The 20518-nt window shown below is 46.7% G+C and overlaps 2 long non-coding RNA genes across 2 annotated transcripts; one reads left to right on the forward strand and one right to left on the reverse strand.

The window, feature by feature from the left end:
- Positions 1–3489: 3489 nt before the first annotated feature.
- LOC144319062 (uncharacterized) lies at positions 3490–12771 on the reverse strand. The gene is made up of 3 exons (XR_013384982.1): positions 12554–12771; positions 9930–10057; positions 3490–3963 (listed from the first exon to the last, which is right to left on the reverse strand). It is a non-coding gene; the product is annotated as an uncharacterized LOC144319062 (long non-coding RNA).
- On the forward strand, positions 12574–20507 carry LOC144319063 (uncharacterized). The gene is made up of 3 exons (XR_013384983.1): positions 12574–12768; positions 13480–13554; positions 20006–20507. It is a non-coding gene; the product is annotated as an uncharacterized LOC144319063 (long non-coding RNA).
- Positions 20508–20518: the final 11 nt, after the last annotated feature.

Here is a 20518-nt window from a genome sequence, read left to right on the forward strand (position 1 = left end):
CAGATACTGTTGATTGGTTGAGTGCATGCATGACCTCGTTCATTCGAGATCCGCTTAGAGAGCACCTACTGTAACCGAGGCACTGTGGATATAGCAGTGAACAAAACAGACCAAAAAATCCCTACCCCTGTTGTGTGCATATACCCGTGTGGGGGTAGGTGGCAATATACACACAAATAGGCAAATACACAGGTTTCCAGATGGTCCTAAGCGCTATGGAAAATGAAGCAGAGGAGGGAACCAGGGGATGAGGCAAGAGGAAATGGGGTTGCAATTTTAAAGAGAGTGGTCAGGAAACCTTGCTCAGTGACTGCAAAGCAGAGACCTACATGAGGCCAGATGCATGGGAAAGTGTGAGGAAGGGAGTGAGTGTGTTCTTCTGGCAGGGCTATTGCAACAAAATACCACAGACTGGGGGGCTTAAATGATTGAAATTTTTTTTTCTCAAAGTTCTAGAAGCCCAACATCAAGGTGCTGGCAGGGTGGATTTCTCCTAAGGTCCTCCTCCTGAGCTTGCAGGTGGCTACCTTCTCGCTGTGTCCTCACGCGGTGGCCTCTCTGCCTGGGCTGCCTGTGCCCTAACCTCTTCCGGTAAGGGCACCAGTTACACTGGATTAGGGCCCTCCCATAGGATTTCATTTTGAAAGCCCTATCTCTTTGAAAGCCCTATCTCTTTGAAAGCCCTATCTTAGGGCACCTTGGTGGCTCAGTCATTGAGGGGCTGCCTTCTCCTCAGGTCATGAACCCGGGGTCCTAGGATCCAGCTCTGCATCAGACTCCCTGCTCGGTGGGGAGCCTGCTTCTCCCTCTGCCTGTGCCCATCCCCTGCTTGTGCTCTCTCTCTCTCTCAAATAAATAAATAAATCTTAAAAAAAAAAAAAAGCCCTATCTCTAAATACAGTCACATTCTGATACACTGGGGGTTAGGACTTCAATATATGAATTAGAAGGGGTGACCACAATTCAGTGTATAACAGTGAGTAAATGAATGAATGAACAAATGAACCGGTCCTCTGCTTTGTTTCTGGGCAGGACCGTGAGGCTGGTCAGAGACACACAGAGACTGAGGGAACAGGGGACAAGGGACAAGTAGCCACATCAGGAGAAAAGCCAGGGATTTGAGGCGTGTTGGTTTTTCAAATCCCTCTTGGCCAATTCAAAATGTGCTTTTTTCTGGCTCTGACTCTTAACTATTTCCGGAAACGATTTTATTAACCGCTGGCCTGCAGCAATATGTGCTAGGGGAAAGCCCTGAACAGGGCCCCAGAAGAGCTGGGTTCTGTATCTTCTCTGCTGGGTGACCTTAAGGAAGTCACTTAACCTCTCTGGACCTTCTTTGCTTCATCTCTAAAATGGCAATGGGAACTCTGCCCCCTCACAGAACTGCCAGAGCGGTGAAGTGAGGCAGCAGGCAAACAGATGAGGGCATGTAGCAACAGGGCTTTTTAAACAGGAAATGTAATATAAATAAAAACAGAAGGTATTACTGCAAAGCTTGCCCTGAAAACCACTGCGGACAGCGCATAGCTGGGACCTCCGGGCCATTTCAAAGGGAGCTTATTTATTAAATTCCAGCCCCTGTCCTGGTTGTGTCTCCTCAACCCCCCTAGGGCAATCAGAGAGTGCGGGGTTGGGAACAGGAAAGGCTTATAAAAGGGGGCAGAGAGGTTGATTCCACCCGAAGCGGAGAGCTGGCCTTCCTGCCTCAGCAAGGCTTCTTTATAACATAGATGTATAGGGATCCAGATAGAGATAAATAGCAAATATGTAGAGCAAATAGCTAAGCTGGGGCTATTTAACGTATGAACTTGATGTGTTTGGAGATGAACACCCGTGAAACCATCAACACTACCAATGCCATAAACTTACCCATTGCCTCCAAAAGCTTCCTCCCACCCCTTTTGTCTTTTCCCTTCTATGGTAAGAACACCTAACGTAAGATCTAGCTCTTAGCAGATCGTTAAGGATATGATACAATATTGTTTCGCGTAGGCCCCATGCTGGACAACAGATCTCCAGAGCTTATTTATTTTGTATAACGGAAATTCTTACCCTTGCCCAACATCTCCTCATTTCTCCTTTCTCCCAGCCCCTGGCAAACACCATTTTACTCTCTGCTTCCATGGGTTTGACTACGTCAGATTCTACATGTAAATGAGATTGCTCAGTATTTGACTTTCTGTGTTTGGGTTATTTCAATTAGTATGAGGTCCTCCAGTTCTATACGTGTCATTGCACGTGGCAAGATTTCCTTCGTTTTTAAGGCTGAATAATATTACATCTGTGTGTGTGTGTGTGTGTGTGTATGCCATATTTTCTTTACCATCAAGGATTCTTGGCATTGAGAGCTGACTTTGATGGGTACCATCTTTGCCAGATTCTATGCTAAACCCTCCCCAGGAATCAATTTACTAAGTCCTCACAGTACTCTCTGAAGTTGGGGCCATTATCTCTCCATTTTTCAGATCAAGAAACTGAGGCCCCACGAGTTAAATTGCCCAGAGTCATATGGCTCTTAGAAGGCCGAATTCAGTTTAAGTCAGCTACTCTGTAAACTTCAGCCTCCTCCCGCCCTCACAATTATACCAAATGCCCTAAGGTGTACCTGGTACTTAGGTAGATATTTAAGGTGTCTAAATTCTCCTGTTTGCAACTCGGCCCCGGCATTGCCCAGCTGTGTGACCTTGAACAAGTTACTTTCCATCTCCAAGGACCATCCTGACCACCTATCAACTCCACTACTGTCCATGTGGCAGTTGGGGGTTCAGCCCCTTTCAGAACTTAGAATCAAGAAAATAATCATCTCGGGGACACCTGGGTGGCCCAGCGGTTGAGCATCTGCCTATGGCTCAGGTCATGATCACGGAGTCCCAGGATCAAGTCCCGCACCGGGCTCCCTGCGTGGAGCCTGCCCCTCCCTCTTCCTGTGTCTCTGCTTCTCTCTGTGTGTCTCTCGTGAATAAATAAATAAATTCTTTTAAAAAAGAAAAGAAGAGAAAAGAATTATCTCAGCTAATGATGTGCCATTTTCCTTTGATTAGAAAACAAAAAAATCGTGCGAAGCATCATGTTTCACTTTTTGCGTTGGCTACCGGAAAGCTCAGAGCTAAATTTAATTCTTATTGAGAGTAAGTGAACGAATCTGGGCTGTCTTCCTTAACGTCATGGGCATTTTAAATTTTCTGTTCTAGGGGATCCCTGGGTGGCTCAGCGGTTTGGCCCAGGGTGTGATCCTAGAGTCCCGGGATCGAGTCTCACGTCGGGCTCCTTGCATGGAGCTTGCTTCTCCCTCTGCCTGTGTCTCTGCCTCTCTCTCTCTCTCTGTCTCTCATGAATAAATAAATAAAATCTTTATAAATAAATAAATTAATTAATTAATTTTCTGTTCTATTGACTTTATTGTAACATTCAGAGTTAATATAAAAATAATTGTTCACACAGCCACTTGAAAAATAGGCGAGGTAAAAATGAGCAAAACAGATTATGTAGTTATGGTTTAAAACAATGCATTTGAAATCCAAGCATTAACTGTTACTTGGATTTTAGACAAAAATAAAAGACCCTGAGATACCAGAGATCAATTCCAAAGTAGAATTAGTTCAGATGAAGCATTTAGGGGGAAAAAATTGTAAATCATCCCAGAGCTGGTCAGTCCTGTTGGTAGGCAGAGGAGGGTCAGCTCTAGCCTGGGCTCCACCCTGGCTGGCACTCAGCTATTTGAGTCCCAGCTCACAGAGGAGCAGAGGCCTGTCCCATGTCTCTGTGCCTCGAGGGACTTCCTGTTTATCTTTCCAGATCATGTGTCCACTTGCACAAGATGTGAATCCTCAGCAGAAGCCAAGATGACAGGAGCTATTTCTGTAAGTCAGTTCGATGTTAAACATGTTGAGAGGGGGGAGGAAATTTACATTTAAATGAATCTTCCATTGCCCTCCCATTGTCTGGAGTCTCCAGAAAGAGAATCTGTGGGTGAAAGAGAGAATGTGTATGTGTTTACATCCTCATGCAGTATGCCGTCTACACAGACTGTTACAAGGGCTCTCATCTGGTGCTGATGTAGTGGCCAAAAGATTGGAAATGGTGTAAAGTTAATCGATGGGAACTGGTAACAGGATGTGCCCGCATCATGGAAAAGGATGCAGGCGTCACTAAAGAATGAGAACCCAACTGCTTTGGAAAATAGTTGGGCGGTTAATCTCAATATACACCTGATCCGGGTTTCTCATCCTCTCTCTTAAGATAAAATCCAAAGTCCTTAGCCTGGACGAAGCAACAGGCTTCCTCAACTTCAGCACAGCTGACATTTTGGGGCCAGATGATCTCTGTTGCGGGGAAGGGGGCTGTTTTATGAGTTGCAGGGTGCAGGGGGGCACGCCTGGACCCCATCCACTAGACGCCAGCAGTTCCCGCCTCTCCAAGTTGTGACAACCATGTCTCTAGACCTTGCTGGATGTTGCTACATGCAACAACGTGAATAAATCTCACAAACAGGGGCATCTGGGCGGCTCAGTCAGTTAAACATCTGCCTTAGGCTCAGGTCATGATCTTGGGGTCCTGAGTTCCAGCCCCACAATGGGCTCCCTGCTCAGTGCGGAGACTGCTTCTCCCTCTCCCTCTGCCTCGACCCCTCCCCCTGCCTATGCTCTCAAATAAATAAATAAATAAATAAATAAATAAATAAATAAAATCTTTTTAAAAAGACCTCATAAACATAATGTTTAGCTAAAAAAGCTAAACAAAAAGACAACAAGAGTACATATTATTGGGGCCTGGGTAGCTCGGTGGGCTAAGCATCTGACTCTTGATTTCAGCTCAGGCCATGATCCGGGGTCATGAGATTAAGCCCCGAGTCAGGCTCCACACAGGGCACTGAGCCTACTTAAGATTCTCTTTCTCCTCTCCCTCTGTCTCTCCTCCCCTAAAATAAAGGGGGTACATATTATTTATAAGCGCATTTTGGTTGGGAGAGGGGAGAAGCAGGCAGAGGGGCTTCTTTGATGAGAGTAACATTCTGTTTCTGGATTTAAGTAGTGGTTACATAGGTGTTTTTCACTCTGAAGATTCACTGTGCTGTGCACTTTTCTATAATTATGATATCATTCAACAAAATGGTTTTTTTTATGAGGCATATCTAGATGGGCTGATTTGGAAAGATCTCCAATATCCATGGCAAGGGGAAACAAAGCAAGGTAAAGAATGAGCATATCATGATTCTGCTTGTAAAGGGTATTCAACAGCCTGGGAAAAGCACACACACTCCCCATGGGAATGTAAATTGTGAATCACTGCAGAGCACCACTGACCCTCCGTAACACTAGGATTGCCCAGTGGGTAACTGGGTAACTCAGCACATCTGGACCTGGGAGATGTGCTCGAGAAACCCCTGCCCATGGCCTAAGGAGACATGGACAGGACTAGTCACCAGGGTGATGCTGGGATAGCTGACTGGAGCTCAGAGATGTTAGGTAACTTGCTGAAGATCACACAGCTTGTGAATCAGAGAGCCAGGATCGGATCCCAAGTGCCCAAGGGTTGCCCTGAGGGCTCTAACTCTCCAGCACTTTCTGCTCTCCTGCACGTGCATGGAGTGTCCCACCAGGGCTGACTAAGGGCTCTTGGGCCTGAGCTGCAGGTCAGGAGGCAGCCTTCAGAGTGGAAGCGAGTGCAGCACCCCTGAACATGCTGAGGGTGACCCCTGCCAGCCTATCCCCCCAGACCTCAGGATGCACAATGTGTGTCTGTCTCCTTCCCCCCTTTTATGTGGCCTTTCTTGGGAGGTACCAGCCTTGGATGGGGGCAAAGGGAAAAATTCCACTCTCCCCTGTGCTGTGGGCTAACCCGGAATCCCCCCTCCTCACTGCATTGGCTGCCTTGCCTCAGCCCCAGGCTGATGGAGGAGTGCTGGCAGACAGCCCAGGCATGGCAGGTCCCCAGACCTTGCAGGGGGATGCCAAAGAAGAAGCTGGAAAGTGCCTGAAGAAGATCATAGGCAGCCCCATCCTCTGTGAAAGCGATGAGCTGCTCACCCTTTAAAAGAGAGAGGGAGGAAATAACCATGGTAGCATTTGTCCCTGGTCCAGCAAGAAAAGTCACCCTCAGGCATGATCACACCAGAGAAACTCTTGCTGGAGCCTGGGCTGTGCCCGGCTTTCTCTTCTTTCGCTTTTGGATCATCCACCAAAAAAGTCAAATTCCTTCCAATATTGAAAAGAAAGGTAACAGTCCCAATAAGAGCATTATTATTAGTCACTGCTGTGACAGGTGGAGAGCACTTTGGAAAGCGCTTTACATCTAGTAACATATCTAAACTTCCCACTGCCCCAAAAGCCTAAGAGGTTCTACTGTTAGTCCAGTTTTGCTAATGGGGAAACTGAGGCTCTGAGACACAGGGTTCACAAACTCAAATGCCTACAGGAGCAGGGAGGCAATATAGATGGGGGCATTGGGAGGATTGTCCATTGTGATTAGTGAGGACTGTGTGAACTGGAGACAGGCACTCAAGCTGAGAATAAAGGCGACAGCCCCTCCTCGGTCCCAGCCCCAGGGTTGCCACTTGGGAATGTGGGCCCCAGTGTAGCCAGATCTTATTTTTTAAGTGAAAATAGCAATTTGCATTCGAATCTGAATGAGACATCTTCCCATTTTTGTAAGCAGCTGAATCAGCTAGGGTTAAGTTTTCCTGCTTACAACAAAATTTCAAAAGAACAAGTCTAAGATAAAAGTTTATTTCTGTCACACATAAGAAAGATTCTGGAGGGCAGCCCCGGTGGCTCAGCGGTTTAGCGCCGCCTTCAGCGCAGGGCCTGATCCTGGGGACTCAGGACCGAGTCCCATGTCCAGCTCCGTGCGCGTGGAGCCTGCTTCTCCCTCTGCCTGTGTCTCTGCCTCTCTCTCTGTGTCTCTCATGAATAAATAAATAAAATCTTGAAGAAAGAAAGAAAGAAAGAAAGAAAGAAAGAAAGAAAGAAAGAAAGAAAGAAAGAAAGAAAGAAAGGAAGGAAGGAAGGAAGGAAGGAAGAAAGAAAGAAAGGAAGGAAGGAAGAAAGAGAGAGAGAGAGAAAGAAAGAGAGAGAGAAAGAAAGAAAGAAAGAAAGATAGATAGATAGATAGATAGATAGATAGATAGATAGATAGATAGATTCTGGAGAATCATCAGCTCAGAAAGAACTGGGATGGAATCTCCAAGTGTCAGCAGGGATCCAGACTCTATTCCTGCTCAGCCATCCTCAGTTCATGACTTCCATCCTCAAGGTCACCTCATAGACCAAAACGGCTGCCCCTGCAAACTCCTTAAAGAAGGTGGAATTCATGTCTGGTCAGAGAAACTCTTGTGTTTTTTTTAAGTGAGTACAGGTATAATTGGTGGGATGTAATACGGATGGTTAATCTTTTTAAAGATTTATTAGAGAGAGAGAGAGAGAGCACAAACAGAGGAAGAGGGAGAGAGAATCTCAATCTCAAGCAGGACTCTATGCAGAGCGTGGAGCCTGAAGCAGGACCCAATCCCACAACCCAGAAATCATGACCTGGTCCCAAACCAAGACTCTTGACTGACAATGCCACCCAGGTGCTCCTGTGATTTACTTTAGTAGCTGTTTAATGTATTAGAAAAATACATATAACTAGCACATTAAAGCAACAATTTAAAAGATATTGTTGGGAATAAGGCTAGAGAAAGAAGTCAACGTTAATAAAAAAGATTAAACTCATAAGGTACACTGATGTAGCAAGCACCATGAAGGTTGTACCTCAAGGGCTGGAGTTAAGGAAACCTGATTCTAAGAGCCAGCTCTGGGGACACCTGGGTGGCTCTGCGGTTGAGCATCTGCCTTTGGCTCAGGTTGTGATCCTGGGGTCCTGGGATCAAGCCCCACATCGGACTCCCTGCAGGGAGCCTGCTTCTCCTTCTGCCTGTCTCTGCCCCTCTCTCTCTCTCTCTCTCTCTCTGTGTGTGTGTGTGTGTCTGTGTCTCTCATGAATAGATAAAATCTTTTAAAAAATCAAAATAAAAAAAAATAAGGACCAGCTCTGAAGGCAGGTGAACTTCTTTCCTGGCACTCTGCTCCTTAGCTGTATGACCCTGAGCAAGTCATTCCACCTCTCAGAGCCCTGATATCGTCATTTATCTGATGAGGATTCTAAACAGACCTGCCCCATACGGTTCTTCTGAGCATCACATCAGCTTCTTCTTCTTCTTCTTTTTTTTTTTTTTTTTTTTTATCACATCAGCTTCTTGATGCAGAGCACGTGGCTCTGGAACCAGTGCCCATCCTGACTCTGCTGCTTACCAGCTGTGTGACCTTGGGCAAGTTATCTGCCTCTCTGAGCCTGCTGCTTCTTCCATAAGAAGGTACCTAACTGCTAGGTGGGGACAAGGATTTTATGAGTTAATTCACCCTCTGACTGATGTCTGACACATTGTGAGTGTTCAATCAATATCATTATTATTAGTCACTCTGGGGACAGCTCTGGGTGCAAGCTGAAATGGTCCCTCACAGAGGCCTTGATCAGGGGAAAGTCCCAGCTCCAGGAGCCCTTTCCAATGAGGCTGATGTCAGAACTCTTTGGAACTCCATATCCTGCCATTGTCCCCAACATACCAGCTCCAAGGCGGGAGATGATGTCATGGGAACTGATGTTGTTTTTTTTCCTAAAGGGATGGGCAAGGGGCCGATGGGTGGGTGGATGGGGATTTGCTAGGGCAGCCCTTCTCTTCCACTCCTGGTGTCATGGGAGAAGCTTGGCCCTGAAGATCTTCACTTCTTTCTCACAGGATTCTGCATTATTTGAACTTTTTATTTTATTTATCTTTATGATATCTATGGTCACAAACAAGAAAGCTATTTTCATTTTGAAAAATGAATCCAAGGCCAGCATGCATCCTTCTAGATTCCCAGGGTCAGTTTCTGATTTATCTGGGTCACTTGCATCTTGGCCTGGCTCTCTGGCAAAAATAATTTAACAGAACCAGGGTATTTCTGTGGTTCCTTCAACTACAGACCATTCTGAGTCTACAGTGGAAATAAGAACACTAGCTACCTCCTAGGCCCAAATGAGTCAGAGACTGAAAAGTATTTAGCACACTTTGGGCACTGGATAAATGGCATGTTGTTATTATTCTATGAGCATCAATCATTTTCCGTGCCTACACCTTGCATGCTTTATTTTATGGGAGGTTTCCATTTTATAGATCAAGGAACTGAGGCTCAGGGGCACCTGGGTGGCTCAGGTGGTTAAACGTTTGCCTTTGGCTCAGGTCATGATCTCAGGTCCCTGGGATGGAGCCCTGAGTCAGGCTCCCTGCTCAGCAGGAGCCTGCTTCTCTCTCTCCCTCTGCCCCTGCCCTTGCTCCTGCTTCTGCTCTCTCACTCATGCACATGCTCCCTCTCTCTCAAATAAATAAATAAAATCTTTAAAAAAAAGAAAGAAAGAAAGAAAGAAAGAAAGAAAGAAAGAAAGAAAGAAAGAAAGAAAGAAAGAAAGAAACTGAGGCTCAGAGAGATAAAGGGACTTTACTCACAGTTCTGAAGTCAAATTGCATTGTTTCTTCTGTGATGTCTCTTCATTTGGGTGGCTTGCTTCATCTGCTCCTTTCCAGAGCAATCCCCCTGGTAGCTAATTCTCTCTGACCTTGCTCAAGGCTCTTTGCCTCCACCTTTACATTAGAATCACTGGGGGGAGCTTTTAAAAATCCTCAATTCCCCAGCTGCACATGGATCAATGACATCAGAATCTCTGGGGGTGTAACAGTCACTTGAGAGTGGGATGGAGTGTAATTCTGGGACCTGCTAAGGGTAGTTATTAATACTACCCAGGTGATTCTCATGTGCAGCTGGCATTGAGAACAGGTGTTTTAGAGTGATTTGTGGGTCTGTCTTCACTTTCTAATAAGAAGGGTCAAAATAGGGGCTCAGGGGTCAAGCATTTACCTTTGGCTCAGGTGGTGATGCCAGGGTCCTGGAATCAAGTCCTGCATCAGGCTCACCGTAGGGAGCCTGCTTCTCTTTCTGCCTACGTCTCTGCCTCTTTCTGTTTCTCTCCCATGAATAAACAAAATCTTTAAAAAAAAAAAAAAAAAAAAAGGAAGTGTCAAAATAGGGTGATGACCTGTCCAGTTTGCTCAGGATTGAGGAAGGCTCCTGGGACATGGGATTTTCTGTGCTGAACTTGGAAAACCTTGGACAAACTGAGACACATGGATCACCTTGGCCAAAGCCAGGTCCCACGGTCAGTAAGACCGAATGACTCCAGGTGCCAGGCCAGTAACTAAATGTGTGAAGCAGCTGGTGGAAGGTGAGAGAGGATGGTGTTTGAAAGCAGACAAATGAAGAGAGCATGTCCTGCTGGAGCCTTCACATTTCATCGAAATAAATATGCCAAAACAGCACTGCATTGGCAAACCCAGATCCACTTGTTTTAAACTTCCAACAGACAACCTTCAATTTCTACTCAAGAGCCACCAGAAGAACCTTCCACCTACAGTGGGATTTTGGTGGACCAGTGGTTTTTAAAAATATAACTTTTTTTTTAAAATTTTTTATGATAGTCACAGAGAGGGAGAGAGGCAGAAGGAGAAGCAGGCTCCATGCACCAGGAGCCCGATGTGGGATTCGATCCCGGGTCTCTAGGATCGCGACCTGGGCCAAAGGCAGGCGCCAAACCGCTGCACCACCCAGGGATCCCGAGGACCAGTGGTTTTTAAAGTCTCCATTAGAATCACTTGAGTATCTTAAAAAAAAAAAAAAAAAAAGAATCGTGACGCTCAGGCCCCAGCACAGACCAATTGAATGGGACTCAGGCAGCAATATTTTTTTTTTTTTTTAGCAATATTTTTTAAAATCTCCCCATGTCACTGTAATGCCTGGCTAGGTCTGAAGATGGCTGGGATAGATGGTGACCAAATGAGGGAGGAAAGATGGACATTTCTTTTCTACATCCTCACTGTCTGACATCCTTGGTGTGTGATTCATAAGGTTTGGGGAGCATTTCTGTTCTACCTGCTTTCTACAGTCACGAATAAAAATGAATACCGAAGCAACCAAGATGTCCTTCAGTAAAGTGACTGAATAAATGAGCTGTGGTGTATCCAGATGACTGGATATTATCCAGCACTAAAAAGAAACGAGCTCTCAAGCCATGAAAAGACATGGAGGAAACTTAAATGCATATTACTAAGTGGAAGAAGCCAGTCTGAAAAGGACCCCATACTGTAGGATTCTGACTATATGACCTTCTGGAAAAGGCAAAACTAGAGAGACATTAAAAAGATCAGTAGTTGGAGCTCCTGGCTGGTAGACCACGAGATGCTTGATTGTGGGGTAGTAGGTTCGAGTCCCACGTTGGGTGTAGAGATTACTTTTTAAAAATCTTTAAAAATAAATAAATAAAAAGATCAGTGGATCTCAGATGTTATGGGGAAAGGAGGAATGAATAGACCAGACGCACAGGGTTTTTAGGGGAGTGAAAATACTCTATATGATACTATAATGGTGGATACATGTCATTATACATCCATCCCAAACCATAAAATGTAAAACTCACAAATGAACCTGGAGGTAAAAGCCATGAACTTTGGGTGATTATGATGCATTGATGTAGGCTCATCACTTATAACATATGTACCACTTCGGTGGAGGATGTTGAAAGGGGAAGGCCATGCATGTACAGAGGCAGGGGGTATATGGTAAACCTCTGTACCTTCCAATCAACTTTGGTGAACCTAAAACTGCTTCTAAATGAGTCAGGTCTCTTAAAAACAATCATTACTGAACAAGCGCTCAGGACTCAGCCGTTCGTCGAGCACCACTGAGCCCCCAGCACCCAGCCCAGCTGAATGCCCGGAGGTTAGCCAGCTCAGCAGCTTCTGCTGTATGATCCCGGACAACGTCCTTAACTTCCCTGTTCCTCACATCTAACGTCAACAAAGGTGAGTGGGTCTCACGCCCTGTGGCCATTCTAAGTGGGGCTAGGGATCCAGGGTCCCGCCTATGGACCTCTTTGTATAGAGAGAGGCTTTGCACAATTGCAGGAAGGCAGGAGGGTTTTCTGGCCTCAGAATGACTTACTTGTTCAAAAAAGAGGAGGAAAAGGCTTCTGGATCCTTGAAGCAAATTACCGCGGTCGGTGGAGATGGATCAAGCTGTACATATGTGTGTTCATGCATGTGGATACGTGTGATTATGCATGTGGATGTGGAGGGTGTGTGTGTGAGTGTGTGTATGCCTGGAGTGTGTGCATGTGTGAGTATGCATGCATAGGTGAACGTTTATGTGCAAATATGCATGTGCATATATGTAACCTTGCATGAGCATGAGGACTTGGGGTCTACATGAAAATGTAAATATGTGACCATATCGCTGTATATATGGATGTGAACTATGAATGTGTGTGTGATGGATATATGTGTAGTGTGTGACTGCATATGCATGGGCATATTTGTGTGAATGAGTGTGTATGAGGTTGTGTGTGTCACTAGTTGGGTGTTGCTGGGCAGGTTATTTAACCATTCTGTGCCTCGGTGTCCCTGTGTCTAAAATGAAAAAAGGGTACTTACTCTGGTGGATTAAAGGTGGCTGCAAATTCTTTGCCAGTCTGGCCACTGATAGGCGGAGTCCTCGTCACTTCCCCATGAGCCTGGGCTGGGCGTGTGGTTTGTTCTGACCAGTAGAATCTGGGCCTTAGAAGATCTGCAGTTCTTCTGCATTTGCAAATGGGGAACACCACCTCTTGGAACCCAGCGGCCAAGCTAGGAGATGCCAGAGCCAGAAAGTAAGTCCCTGTGGAGGGAAACCAAGGCACAGTCGTTTGTCCTCGGTGCCAGCTGAGCTCACAGCCCACAGCAGCACCAACTGCCCCCTTTAGGAGTGAGCCCTCCTGTAAGGGACTGTGGTCCTAGCTGACATGACATGGAGCAGAACTGCCAGCAGAGCTCAGTTAACACACAGAATCATAAAATATAATAATGGTGGTGGCTGTTTCTAAGCCATTAAGTTTTAAGGTGATAAGCTCTGCAGCAGTTATACCTTGTAGAGTTTTTACTTAGAACAGGACCTGGGAAACTTTCCCTGTAAAGGGCCAGGTAGTAAATATTTCAGGTTTTGCAGGCCATGTGGTCGCTGTCGCAACCTGGGTGGCAAAAAGCAGCCGTGGATATTGCATTACTGAATGCGCATGGCTGGGTTCCAATAAAACTTTATTTACACAAACAGGTGGCAGGCTGGATCTGGCCCGCTGGCGATCAGCATCCATTTGCCTAGACCTAGAAAACTGCCTGGAATCCAGTGAGTGTCTTAAAGGGTTAGCTATGAGCGTGTGTGTTAGAGTGTAAGAGCAGGTATATCTGTGCACGCGTGTGTGTCCACGCACACCTACATGCTAAGCATGTGTCAGAATGAGTGTAAATGCATCTATATGTGGAATCAGTTCAGTCCTCCTGTAAGACAAGGCAATGGGCTCATATCTGCTAACACTTCCCTGCAGCTACCTAAAGGCCTTCCTGCTTCTATTCTGGGGAGAAAGGGAAACACAGCACGAAGCCAAGAGGAGAAAGAGCTGGTATGTACCTATCATTTGCATCTGGGTTAAGCTTGGAGGGAAGCCATCCCCTGTCAGTGGCCCGGCTACTGTAGGGCCAGCAGCCCACGCCTTCCTGTCTGCTGAAAGTAGAAGTCAGTCCTCTGGGGAGTGGGGGAGGGGACGCTGTAAAAATGAAAAAAGGAAACTGGAGCTTTTAAGGAGGGGCTTGGGAAGTGGGGAGAAAGCTGTTCCCCCCCCCCCCCCCCAATGGTGGGTGGCTTTTCCAGGCAACTTGCAAACATCTGCCTGCTGGTTTCATTTTGATCTTCCACTGTGGGCCTCATGAGGGGGGACTTCCTGCATGACTAGGCTCCTTGGCTCAGTTTGCAAGGGCCAGAAATGAGTGGGAGTGGTGTGGCCAAGCAGATGTGGATTCGAACCCCTGTCTGTACTTACTATGTGGGGCACGTGACCTCATTTTGCTGAGCCCCCGGTTTTCTCACCTGTAAAGTGGGACACCTCCTAGGACTGTTGCACTGGTCAAGTGAGGGCGGCGTGTGCCAAGCATCTGGCTCAGAGCTCTGCACACAGTTAAGTGTTCTGCAAGGGTGACACCTGGAGATAGACCCTCATGGTTAGGGTGCTGGGCTTCAAAATTTCAGGGAGGCCTTCTCTAATCCCCCTGGGCTGCTGTAACATCCCTTTTGATTTACAGAGTCGCAGGAACCTCCTTCCTGCAAAGCATTCACCTCCACTAGTTATTGGGCACTAATTGGCATGCTTGTTTGTCCAGCGCCTGTCTCATCCAGCACACTGAAGGCTGCGGGCAAAAATGCGATAGAGTGTGTTTTGCTAACCACTCAATCAATCCCCAGTGCCAGTGCGGGCCCTGGCACAAAGTGGCACTCGGTGATTATTTACTGCGTGAGTGAACAGAGATGGAGCATTTCATAAAGGAAGTCCCTGGGGTCCTTGAAGAGGGCATCTTCTCCCCATCTAGTACAAACACAGAATCTGAGGGGCTTGCAATGGGATTTCCCCAAAAGGGGTCATGATAGGAGCCCTCTTCCACATCCTGTGGCAGGACTACGTTTGGCTGGGCTTCTCTGCTGTCACCAAGAGTCCCAACGTTTCAGTTTGCAAGGCTAACATCACAAAGGCTTCTTTTGCTCTCGTGCAAAGGCCAGTATGAGTCAGATGACTGTCAAGGGCAGCTGTGCTCTTGGTACTGACTCAATTGCCATCTTGTGCTGCCACCATATTCACGTGTGACTTTTAGCACCTCTGCAGGACCCCTGCCCATTGCTGGGAACCAGTTGATCCTGCCTGACTGCATCGGGGCAGGAAATACAGTGTTACTCGGCTGGCAGGCGTACCTCCGCTGGACCTGGGAGGGCTCAGACTTCTCAGCTAGGACACGGGTCTGGGTTTAATGACAGGACAGCCAAATGTATTTTGGATACTTGGAAAATGGAGATGCCTACTAATTAGAGTGCTTTTGGAAACCAGGTATTTCTCAGAGGGGAAAATCATCAATCATCACAAATCCTTTGCTTAAGATAGAGAGCAGTGTTTTCAGCCTGTGGTTTTCTAACTGTGCAAAACCCCAAGGGCACCCCCATCTCCAAATGCCACACCATTGTTCTCCATGGTTGAAATATGTCTTAATGGTTTTATTTTGATAAGGATCGACAGTCACCCATCAGAGACCTAGCTCCTAATTCGAGGAGACCAATGATTAAATAAACCGTGAAGTTAGAGATCTTTTGATGAGATAACGTCATTAAAAGCTTTTAGTTTGAGTCTGGCATGCAGTAGGACTCCTAAATCTCCCCCCCCCCACACACACACACCCAGCTTTATTGGAAGATGCCTTGATGGACTTTAATTTTTTGTAAGTGCCAGCTCAAAGTCACTGCCCGGAAGATGGTAGTGGGGGGAGGAGGGAGGCTAAGACAAAGTGTGGGCAAAACCACTGAATATTCATGAAAGGAGACAGCATTTTGTAAAGACAGGCTGTATATGACGTGTGTCCTCTCTAGGCTAGAAGACAAAAAGAACAAGGCCAGTGTGCCTCTGAATAAAGAAGCTTTTTTTTTTTTTTTTTTTTGCTGAGAAATTCCAGGATGATTCTCCAATGCCTTTTAGAAATTAATTTTTTCATTTTGTTTCCATCTCCTTGGGGTTGGAGAAAAGAGGAACTGCCAGTGGGATTAAATTCTATGCCCGAGTAGTGATATTTTGCCCTGTGTCTCTCAGCTGAAGAATTCCATTCTGGACTCTTATCATTTCACCTCTACCACCACGTCTTCAGCTGTCTGTCTGCCACAAAGCATCCTTCACACATACCAGATGGTGGTTCTAGCTTCTCTGACCTCAGGGCCATCTGACTAAGGCCCTGTGGTTCACGACCCTGGGTGCATTCTAGAATCATCCAGGGAGCTGTAAAAAGCACCCATACCTGGACTTGGACTGTACTCCCTGAGTTTCTTTCTTTCTTTCTTTCTTTCTTTCTTTCTTTCTTTCTTTCTTTCTTTCTTTCTTTCTTTCTTCTTTCTTTTTTTTTTTTTTAAGATTTAATTTATTTATTCATGAGAGACACAGAGAGAGGCAGAGACACTGGCAGAGGGAGAAGCAGGCTCCATGCGGGGAACCCAACGTGGGACCTGATCCCGGGTCCCCAGGATCATGCCATGGGCCAAAGGTAGGCGCTAAACTGCTGAGCCACCCAGGGATCCCACTCCCTGAATTTCTGACCTCACTGGGCCAGGATGGAGTCCTGAGTGTGGATAATTTATTTTATTTATTTATTTTTTTTTTTAAGAAAGAGAGAGAGAGGCAAGTGTGGGGTGGGGTGGGAGGGAGAGAGAATACCAAGGAGGCTCCACACCCAACACAGAGCCTGATGCAGGGCTTGATCTCAGGACCCTGAGATCATGACCTGAGCCAAAATCAAGAGTCAGACACCTAACCAACTGAGCCACCCAGGTGCCCCGCCATGTGTGGATAATTTTACAAAGCTCCTCATGGATTGTTTTAGAGGGATGAGAACCACGAGCTTAAACTTTCCACCCAGGACCCAAGCAACGGAAATGAAATATCATTTGAGAAATGAAATAAAGAGAAAGCTTGTAAGAAAATGATATAATTTGGAAGAAAGAGATATGGGGGATGGTGGATCCTCTGTCTAGATGTCCCCTCTCTTGGGAACAAATATTCACAACTACTGCTCACTCACAGACCTGAAGGACAGGAAGCTTGGTGGTGGGGAGGTGCTAGGCAGAGTGCTCAAGGGTGACCCCTCCTTAAGAAACGGATTCACCTTGGGTGGCTTTATGGGTTGAGTGCTTGACTCTTGGTTTTAGCTTGAGTCCTGACCTCAGGATCGTGGGATCGAGCCCCATATGGGGCTCCATTCAGAGTCTGCTTGTTTCTTTCCCTCCCCCTGCCCCTCCCCCACACCTCAAATAGACAAATAAATAAAATCTTTCAAAAAGAGGAAAAAAATGGATTCACTTTCCTACTGTTCCAAAGATGATGGAGCACCACTTCGGGGACAACCGCTAAAATTTGGGTAGCATTTCTCAATTTCACACACTTTACCCTTTGATGTTCCCAACAAGCTTATAAAGGACAGGATTACCCACCCCACCCCTATTTGGCAAATGAGGAAATTAGTGTCCAGAAAACTGACTTGCCCCAAAAGATTACAACCACTGAATGGTGGAGCTGGGACTTCAGTTCTAACATTTACTGAGCATTTATTATGCAAGGACTAAGGCAAGTATAAATCATAGGATTATGAAATTATATATTCCCTAATTACTTCTTTGACACCATCTTCTGCTATTCCCTAATTCACCCCTGAACTGCTGGCTGCCCACCTCTCGGCTCTGGCTGACGCGGCAAAGTAAGCCCCTATTTGTTTGGGGTTTTCTTGTAAGATTTTATTTATTTATTCATGAGAGACACACAGAGAGAAGCAGAGACACAGGCAGAGGGAGAAGCAGACTCCCTGCAGGGAGCCCGATGCGGAACTTGATCCCAGAGCCCGGAGATCATGCCCTGAGCCAAAGGCACATGCTCAACCACTGAGCCACCCAGACATCCCAAACTCTTGTTTGCTTAAGTCACTACATGTTAGGTTTCTGTAAGTTGGCACCAAATGTATTCCTAACAGATACCGTTTCCTACACGCCCTTCATCACTGTTGTTCTTTTCCTTAACAATTGAACGCACCACCCAGCAGTTCAACAGGAGCTGGCATGTGATCGCAGCTGAAGCTCGGCCACTCTGGGCACATGGAATCCACGTCTCCGTTGGATTACCTTAGAGACCTGTGGCATTTTATCACTTGAATCAGCACTCTCGTTTTCCCAGCCTCCGTTTATTTTTACAAGAGAAGGGCAAGTGCAGGAACATAGTCTAACAACTGTGTCAACACATGGCATCAAGATGGTGACACCAGCCCAACTGAACCACTGAGTGGTGGGCCAGCCCCCCACTGCATCAGCTCATGAGGGAAATCCAGATTCCTGGGGCCAAGTGGTTTGGGGTGTCAGTCAAGTACTTGTATCAAAGTCTGGGCGTTTGAAAGTCAAATGTATAGAAGTCAAGGGCAGCCTGTATGGACTTCAGTGGCCGCACTCATATGCCTGATTGTTTTTAAGCCTCCAAACCAGTAAGATATCACTGAGCCACGACTAACTCAGTGGCTTAAAACAATGTCTATTATTTCTTGGAGGCTACAGGCCAGCTGAGTCCTTCTCCTAATCTGGGCCAAGTGTGACTGGTCTTGGCTGGATTTGTTCAAGGGTTTCAGTTTGTTGTCAGGTCATTCTGGGATGGCTTCATGAGTGTGTCCCACAGGTGGCTGGTGATGAGATTGGGTGACAGGACTGATTAGATCCCATGAGCTTGCATCCTCCAGCAGGCTAGTTATTCCCACAGTGGCAGCAGGCCTGCAAGAGAACAATCAGAGGCAGACCAGGCCAGCAACCAGCACATCCCTTCCGCCACATGCTATTGACTAGAGAAAAGTCACAAAGTCATTTCAGTTTCACGGGTGAGTGAAAAAGGCTCCCCTTCTTGATGGGAGAGACCGCAAAGGCATTGGTATGTGAAGAGAAGGAAGACGGGGGCCGGTTTTTGTAACCAGACCACCAGAGTTCCCAGAGTGGGAGCTTTTCATTGAGTGGATTGCCGTGGACATCAAGGAAAGAGATGAACAAAACTGGAGGAGCTGGAGAGATGGTTGAGTGGATAAAAGGGAAACACCCCCTCCAGTGGAGAGAGAATGAGCAGCAAAAGGAACAGAGGGAAGAGTTTAGAGAAGCAGACTAAATCAAACTACTATTCCAATAATTATGTCTCAAAAAAAAAAAAAAAACAATAATTATGTCTCTACTGACTGCCCATTTCCAGTGGTTAAAAACGTTAAACACAATCTCACTAAATCCTCACTCACTGCTATGAAGGAGTTTCTACTATTAATCCCATTTTATAGATGAGGGAATCAAGGTTCCAAGAGGATCGGGTAATTTGTAGAGAGACACACAGATGAGGAATGCAGGACCCAGGACTTGAAGACAAATCTCTTGGTGTCAAAAGCCCCGGCCCTAGCCAGGACACTATTGTGTCTTTCGGGCCACTTGTTTCTGTCCCCACCTCGGGCCCCCTGCCCAGGCCTGGATTGCTGCGACATCTGAAGACATCCCAGTCTGATTACTTCATCTGGAGATGTCCTAGTCTGATTACTTCCAACCAATTTTTTTCTGTAAAGAACCAGAGAGTAAATATTTTCAGGATCCTGTTGCAATTATTCAGCTCTGCCAACGTAGGTTGACTTCAGCCAGGGATTGTATATAAACGAAGGGGCATGGCTGTAAAATTTTATTTATAAAAAAATAAATAAATTGCCTCCCCCCGCCCTTTAATCCCTTCTCCACCTCGAAGCCAGAGTGAGCCAAACTGAAATGCTGAAACGTGACCCTGCCATTCCTTGCCGAAAGCGGCTCACCAGTATCTCCGGGATCGTCCAAGCCTTTATCGTGGTGTACGACCCTGTGATCAAAGTGTGGCCCCGGGGCCAGCGGCGTCACCGTCACGTGGGGGCTCGTTAGGAGAGCAGGATCTCAGGTGCCAGCTCAGACCTGAATTAGAATTTGCACTCCAGCCAGACTCCCCCGTGATTTGTACACTCCAGTGTGAGAAGCTCTGGCTTCAAGACCCCTGTATCCTGGCGCCTTCCTCCCCCTCCCACTTACCTTTTGCCACTGGAGCCACCCCCCTCCCGCCCCCCAACCACCTTCCAGCCAAACTGAAATGCTCTGCTCTTCTCTGTCCTTGATACCTTGGTCTCCTGCCCACCTCCCTTCACTGAGAAAATTCCTCCCTACCTCTAGATCTCAGCTTCGATGTCCCTTCTTCCAAGCAGCCCTCCGTGAAACCCCTGAAATGCACGAGGTACCCCTCTTCTGTGTTTCCACAGCCCTTCCTCACCACTACCCACCACACTGCATGGAAACAACGGAACTGCCCACCTCTCACTAGTGGTTTGCGAGCTCCTGGGAGAGAGACCCCACCTGCCTGGGGTCATTTCTATATGCATCCTAATACTGGGGACAGGAACCACTCAACAACTACAGTTGGAAACTGTACCAAACACACCTACTGCATCTCCCCTGGGCAAGTATCCCCCACAACTACTGTTTAATCAGCCTGTGGCTGCAGGTTCTCGAAACGTTCACCTGGCTCCAAGACTTTGAGGAGTCTTAGCATCTCCAAGATTCCATCTTTCACTAAGCCTGGTGGTTTTTCACGATTAGCAAATGTTTACCATTTGGAGAGGGCCCAAGGGCCTAAGAGATTTCGCAGCAAAATTCTTGAGCAATAAATTAGCCACAGGCCATGACTTGAATTGTGTTATGGGGTGTGTGTGTGTGGGAGCCAGGCAGAAGGTTCTAGGCAAAGAAAAAGACTTGAAGGCCGGACCCCCAGGCTG

Source organism: Canis aureus, chromosome 8, assembly GCF_053574225.1.
Source record: "Canis aureus isolate CA01 chromosome 8, VMU_Caureus_v.1.0, whole genome shotgun sequence".
Taxonomy (NCBI): Eukaryota; Metazoa; Chordata; class Mammalia; order Carnivora; family Canidae; genus Canis; species Canis aureus.